Genomic DNA, 7,500 nt, shown 5'->3' on the forward strand with positions numbered 1-7,500 from the left:
AAACAAAATCAAATACTTTAAGAAGAGTAACAACATTGAATTCGATCTTTCATATATAAACTATAAAAACAACATGAGGAAGAAAAATAAGATAGAACAGCGTGCCTGAGTGTACCCTCAAGCAAGAGAATTCTAATCCAAGACAGTGAAAGGCCATGGTACAGAGGCTATGGCACTATCCAAGATTAAATAACAATGGTTTGATTTTGGAGTGTTCTCCTAGAAGAGATGCTTACCATAGCTAAAGTCTCTCTTCTAACCATACCAAAAGGAGAGTAGTCACTGAACAATTACAATGGATATATGGTCAGTCTCTAGGCCATTGTCCTGTTAGCTAGGGCAGTGTCACTGTCCCTTACCTCTGCCATTCATGAGCAGCCTTTAATATGATGTTTAAAAACATTGTAAACAAATAGTGATTTACAATTTCTGATAAGTATCCGTATAAATCTATTTTTCAGAAATACCCATAATCTCAGAGCATTAAACTCCAGCCAAAGGCCAGCCTCTCTCTTCACTGCCATCAACATGTCAGTCTAAAACAAAAGTGTCTTGACCTGACCTTCGGAACGGTATCTAAAGTCACTAGTGTCTGAAGTCAGGACTTAACGTTTTAACGCTTCTATATTACCGTAATGCTTAACAGTTCACTACTGATCAAAGTCTTAAAGTAATTAAAGTCTATCTTAGGCCCCGGTAGATTTTCATTGCCGAATGACCTTGCTCTTGTGATGGTTTTAATAATTTTGATAATAATAATAATCTTAACTGTAATAATAATAATTCAATGATTTTAATAATACTAATAATTTTAATCATTTTAGTAATTTAGGCAGCTCTGAAATTGGGTAGACCAGTCTATTAAGATATCAGCAATCATTTTCTTGTTACTCCTAGGATCTATAGACTTTGGTTCCTCCAGGTCTCACTTGGGTTCTGACCGTACCGCCTGTGTTTGCTCAAACCAAGATTAATAGAGTACGTGGGTCAAACTATAATAATTGATCTGTCATTTGTACCTGCTCTTTAATAGTGACATTGAAGTTACTCAATTCATACAAGAATATTTCAAGCTCTGCAAAAAAAAAAAAAAAAAAAAAGGGGGGAGGGGTTTATTTGTTAATAAATACATTTAAGTCTTTGAACAAACGAAATTACAACTTGATAAAATCTAAAGAGAAAAACACTAATAACTAGAGGGGCACTTAGTAGACCGCAGAACTCCACCGCAGCAGCTTATTTCTCGACCTTCTGTTCGACCTTGACCTTTGACCTTAACATGTATTAATTGGCGTGGATTTTCATACACAAATATGAGCCAAGTTTGAAGTCTCTGTGACAACGATGTCCAAACTTATGGCTGAATACGTGAATTGGACATTTTGCTTGACCGTGATCTTGACCTTCCAAAATTTAACCATTCCCAGCTTTTTACTTAACAGTTAATCCATGCAGGTTTCATTACTCTACGATTAACATTGAGACAAAGAAGGTGTTCACAAACAAAAACAAACACAGAAATTACAAGCACACAAACATGGGCGAAAACATAACCTCCTTCCAACTTCATTGGCGGAGGTAATAATAGTGGAACGCACGATTGTTTCCCAATGTTTCTGGAATATCATTTCTGATGAAATCCTTTCAAGAAAATCCGGTTCAGAATCCGTTTCCCTTTCTGGTTTGGATCACATGTGGACAGTAAAACTGCGTCCAGCGTTTCTCCATCACTCATCAAATGTCCTGAATGAAATTAGCATATATTACTAAAGGCAAATGATGTGTATTTCTTACATTCTGAAACGTTAAAAATGACTTTAGTCTGATGTCATCCTGTGGTCATTTCATCTGTTCATTTAACCATGTATCCATCAGTCTATTTACCTAAATAATTTTCTCCCCTAAATTCAAGTTCATTATCTCCGCCAACGTAGTTGGAGGGAGGTTATGCGTAATTCACTGTTTATGTGTTTGTATGTTTGTTTGTGTGTGTTTGTGAACAGCTTCCTGGCCACAATTTTGATCGTAGGGTAATGAAACTTGCAAGGATTAACTGTTATGTAAAAAGCTGGAAATGATTAAATTATGGAAGATGAAGGTCAAAGATCAAAGGTCAAGCAAAATGTCCAATTCACGTAATCAGCCATAAGTTTGGACATCCTTGTCACAGAGACTTCGAACTTGGTTCATATTTGAGTATATGAAAATCCACGCCAACTAATTAATGCTAAGTTCAAAGGTCAAGGTAAAGGTCGAGTAAAAGGTAGAGAAATAAGCTGCCACGCTGGAAGTCTGCACTCTACTGAGTGCCTCTCTATAGTTTACAATGTTTTGCCACTGCTAAATTGCACAATATGAATAGTAAAATAAATTCCACTATATAACGCCAAATTAATGAGTGAACATGCGACTCATACCCATAATTAAGCGTCCATCTCTTTACTTCTTACAACTGCACGAAGTATAAACATTCAAAAGAGAAAAACAATTTTATCCTGATCGAAAATAATTGCAAAAATCGAAACGTAATGAAACTCCTATTAATAAACCATCGCATGACATCACATCCGCAAAAAAATCGTTCAGCCCATTTGCTTACGCTGTCAAAAACTGGTTTGCAAAAGGATCCCTCCTTCCTCGAAATGGGTCAAAAGGTAACAAGCGGACTTTCTCAGTGACGTCAAGCAAGTGACTTATGACCTGAGGTAGGTCCTCTTGAAGTGGGCGTTTCAAATCCGGGACACGGGGTGGCGAGGGAAAAGCCTAAAACCCTCACGATTTGGGAGTTGTTTCATTATAAGGTCAATTCGTGATCTCTCTCTCTCTCTCTCTCTCTCTCTCTCTCTCTCTCTCTCTCTCTCTCTCGATGCTTTGGGGCGAGTTTATCTCTTGGTGTTTGCCTGAGAAGGACGCATTCTAGACGTCTCCTCCTCCTCCAGACTTTTCTTCGAATATAGGCGAGCGGACAGTACCCAAGGGTAAGGTTAGTTCAGAAAAGTTCATTGCTATGTTATGATTCACTGTCGCTTTTCAATGACCTATAGCATTGGTTTGTAATTTAATCAAAACTGAATTTCTTTTTTCTAAAAAGAAGGGCATTAACCCTCAACTCGTGTCCTCCAATTTCACCCGGAAGAGAACACAAACTCAAACTGTTTTGAACTTCACATGGACAGCCGCTACATTTTGATTTACGCGCTGCATTTAATTACTTAGAAAATGAATAGAAATAAATGGTCGATCAAGTTTAAACACGGTGAGCAGTGCGAACTACACAACATATCGAAGCTGTTATTATTTGACCGGGAAAGTGTTCGTTATATCGAAATTTTATTTAGTTTGTCAATGAAGCCTGGACAAATAGGAGGTGAAAGGCCTACGACAGATGATAAGAAAATAAAATGCCATGCGTCTAAGGAGAGAGAGAGAGAGAGAGAGAGAGAGAGAGAGAGAGAGAGAGAGAGAGAGAGAGAGAGAGAGAGAGAGAGAGAGAGAGAGACTCAGAACTTCGAGAAAGATCTACAGGTATTGAGAGAGAGAGAGAGAGAGAGAGAGAGAGAGAGAGAGGGTTATGACCTCTGAGGTATATAAATGTGTGTAACTACCGAAGAGAATTGGAGCGTCTCTGAGACATTATTATTATTATTATTATTATTATTATTATTATTATTATTATTATTATTATTATTATTATTATTACCTGCTAGACTACAACCCTAGTTGGAAAAGCAGGATGCTATAAACCCAGGGGCTCCAACAGGGAAAATAGCCCAGTGAGAAAAGGAAACTTATTGAAAAATAAAACGTTTTAAGAAGAATAACATTAGAAAAAATATCTCCTACATAAACTATAAAAAAAAATTAACAAAACCAGAGGAAGAGAGATAAGATAAAATAGAGTGCCCGAGTGTACCCTCAAGCGAGAGAACTCTAACCAAAGACAGTGGGAGGCCATGGTACAGAGGCTATGGCACAACCCAAGACTAGGGAACAATGGTTTGATTTTGGAGTGTCCTTCTCCTAGAAGAGCTGCTTACCATACCTAAAGAGTCTCTTCTACCCTACCAAGAGGAAATTGGCCACTGAACAATTACAGTGCAGTAGTTTACACCTTGGGACCTTGGGTGAAGAAGAATTGCTTGGTAATCTCAATGTTGTCAGGTGTATGAGGACAAAAAAAATATTTAATGAATAGACCAGACTATTCGGTGTGTGTGTGTGTGTGTGTGTGTGTGTGTGTGTGTGTGTGTGTGTAGGCAAAGGGAAAATGAACTGTAACCTGAGAAAAGGATCCAATGTAGTACTGTCTGGCCAGTGAAAAGACCCCATAACTCTCTAGCGGTAGTACTTCAACGGGTGGCTGGTGCCCAGGCCAACCTACTTCCTATTACATACAGAAACGTTTCCCTAGACGACAAACATTACAAACTTCTGTCTTTGATAGAAAGACACGCATTAGGGAAAAATCAAACTCCTCGTCAAATATCCTGGTAGAGTCATGTCTTCTGTGAACTTTAGTTTATGAATAATTATGTTTCAATTCCCCACCTCCGAGCTACCACTATTATTATCATTACTAATAGCTAACCTACAACCCTAGTTGGAAAAGTAGCATGTTATAAGCCCAAGCGATCAAACAGGGAAAATAGCCCAGTGAAGAAAAGAAATGAGAAACTAATAAACTACAAGAGAAGCATTAACAATTAAAAAGCCATACTTTAAGTATAGTAACAACATTAAAAAAGACCTTTCATAAATAAACTATAAATAGAGACTATGTTCTTATGCCCAACATAAAAACATTCGCTGCAACTTTGAACTTTTGAAGTTCCACCGATTCAACTACCTTATTAGGAATATCATTCCACAACTTAGGGCACAGTTGAAATAAAACTTCTAGAATACTGTGTAGTATTGAGCCTTATGATGGAGAAGGCAAGACTATTAGAATTTACTGCATACCTAGAATTACATACAGGGTGGTACTGTCCGCGAAGATCTGTGGGTAAAGGATGGTCAGAATTTGGAAAAATCTTATACAACATGAATAAAGAAATAACTGGACGACGATGCCAGAGATTAATGTCTAGACCAAGAATAAGGAATTTAATTTGCCACAATTTTTGTCCAATAAATTGAGATGGGAGTCAACAGTTAAAACACCAGACAGGAGAACAATACTCGAAACAGGGCAGAATGAAAGCATCTGAACACTTCTTCAAAATTGGTGATCAAAAATCTTAAAAGACTTTCCCAATAAGTTTTTTTTTTGGTGAAACTGAAGAAGAAACTGACTAAATTTGTCTCTCAAAATTGAATTTGCAATCAAGAATCACACCTAAAATTTTTAAGGAATCGTATAGAGTTAAAGAAACATTATCAATGCAGAGATGTGGATGTTGCGAAGCCACGACCCTCAATCTACTTACAATCATACTTTAAGTTTTGTTAGGGTTAAAAACTTCATACCCCATAATTTGCATAAAACACTAATTTTAGCTATTCCGTATTAAGCGATTCAGCAATCCTAGATCTACATTCAGATGGAATTAAAGTAAAAAGAGTAGCATCATCTGCATATTCAACGAGCTTGTGTTATAGGCCAAACCACATAAATTATCATGTGTATATAGCATGAAAAGTTATGGGACAAGAACACTACCCTGAGGAACATCAGAAATTATATTCATATACTCACTACGGTGCCAATCAACAAAAACTCTTTATAATCTAATGCTTAAAAATTCAATAATGATGCTAAGAAAAGACCAACCCACTACCAACTGTGAGTTTGAAGACAAGGGCCTCATGATTAACACGACCAAAGGCAGCGCTAAAATCAAGGTCAATCATACGAACTTCCTAACTACAATCAAGGGATTTTTGTACAGCATTGGAGATTGTAAGAAGAGCATCACATGCTCTGAGGCCTTTGCGAAAATCAAATTACAAACTAGGGAACAAATGATTTAAACGTTTTGCCACAAGACAATAAAAAAAATTCAGATATGAAATTATAGAAATTGGGCGGTTATCAGCAGGGCTAAAGCTACCACAAGCATACAAATTTTCCAAGTGCAAGAACCTTTTTTTGCAATCTTGCGAAAAATAACAGCCAACTTAGGAGTTAACACATTGGCGATGTTATTAAAAAAACAAAGGAAAAATACCATTTGGGTCTTCACCTCCATGAGCATCAAGGTATATCAAGCGTTTTTTAAATTCACGGGACCGAAAAGCTAAACTATAGTCCATTTCTTTTACCGAGGCAGATTTGCACCGACTCGCAGCGGTGCACTTTTAGCTCGGAAAAGTTTCCTGATCGCTGATGGGTTAGAATTATCTTGTCCAACCAATCAGCGATCAGGAAACTTTTCCGAGCTAAAAGGACACCGTTGCGAGTCGGTGCAAATATGCCTCGCTAAAAGAAATGGACTATAGTTAGCTTAGCCTCAGGAAATCAGGAATTTTCTCCCATCTCTCATTTTCCCTGACTAAAAGCTCTAACCACACATTACGTTTCCTGTTATCTTTCTTTCTCTTCAATTTTTCTTGATCATCTTCGGCCTTGGATAGGGTAATGGTATTTATTTTCGTCACTTTTGTTTTGTCACAAAAAAGGAATTCATCATCATCATCTCCTACGCCTATTGACGCAAAGGGCCTCGGTTAGATTTCACCTGTAGCCTTTTCTTGAGTTTTTAAATCAATATTTCTCCATTCATTATCTCCTGCTTCACGTTTCATAGTCCTCAGCCACGTAGGCCGGAGTCTTCTAAATATAAAATTCTGGACAGTTGTCAGTGAAAAATATATTTTACCATTTTTTTTCTATTTTGAAAAAAAAATATTACTGACACCTGGGATATCTAATCAAGTTATCAATAACATAAGGTAGATCAAAAGATCATACCGGTTATAGATATACAAGATCAGTTAATACATAAAAGTGATTTCTGCCTTGTCGGTTTAAATTCTAGCATCTCTTGAAGTATTCAATTTTTTATTAGAAAGGTTATAATTGTAATTCTGATCCCAAACATTGTAGCTGATCTGGCTCATCAGCCTGGAATGTCCGTGTAACTGTACCTTCAGAGAAGCATAGCATCCCATTACTTCTCCTACTCCTCTGCCTTCCATGATCTACCTCTAACACCTCCACCTCAACTCCCTCTCCTCCTCCTCTTCCCTTGATCTACCTCCATCTCCTCCTCCTCCTCCTACTCCTTCCCTGATCTACCTCCATCTCCTACTCCTCCTCCTCCTCCCCTGATCTATCTCCATCTCCTCCTCCTCCTACTCCTCCCCTGATCTACCTCCATCTCCTACTCCTCCTACTCCTCTCCTGACCTACCTCCATCTCCTACTCCTCCTACTTGTCCCCTAATCTACCTCCATCTCCTACTCCTCCCCTGATCTACCTCCATCTCCTCCTCCTCCCCTGATCTACCTCTATCTCCTACTCCTCCCCTGATCTACCTCCATCTCCTCCTCCTCCCC

At 38.0% G+C, this 7,500-nt stretch overlaps 1 protein-coding gene across 1 annotated transcript in view; it reads left to right on the plus strand.

Moving 5' to 3' along the window:
* The first annotated feature begins 2,852 nt into the window (after positions 1-2,852).
* The window catches only part of LOC137622788 (nucleoporin NUP42-like), a 7,153-nt gene continuing 2,505 nt past the window's right edge, over positions 2,853-7,500 (plus strand). The window contains exon 1 of the mRNA XM_068353385.1: positions 2,853-2,983. The gene's annotated coding sequence lies outside the window, so the exon portion shown is untranslated. The remainder of the gene's footprint in view (positions 2,984-7,500) is intronic.

This window comes from Palaemon carinicauda, chromosome 29 (assembly GCF_036898095.1).
Source record: "Palaemon carinicauda isolate YSFRI2023 chromosome 29, ASM3689809v2, whole genome shotgun sequence".
Taxonomy (NCBI): Eukaryota; Metazoa; Arthropoda; class Malacostraca; order Decapoda; family Palaemonidae; genus Palaemon; species Palaemon carinicauda.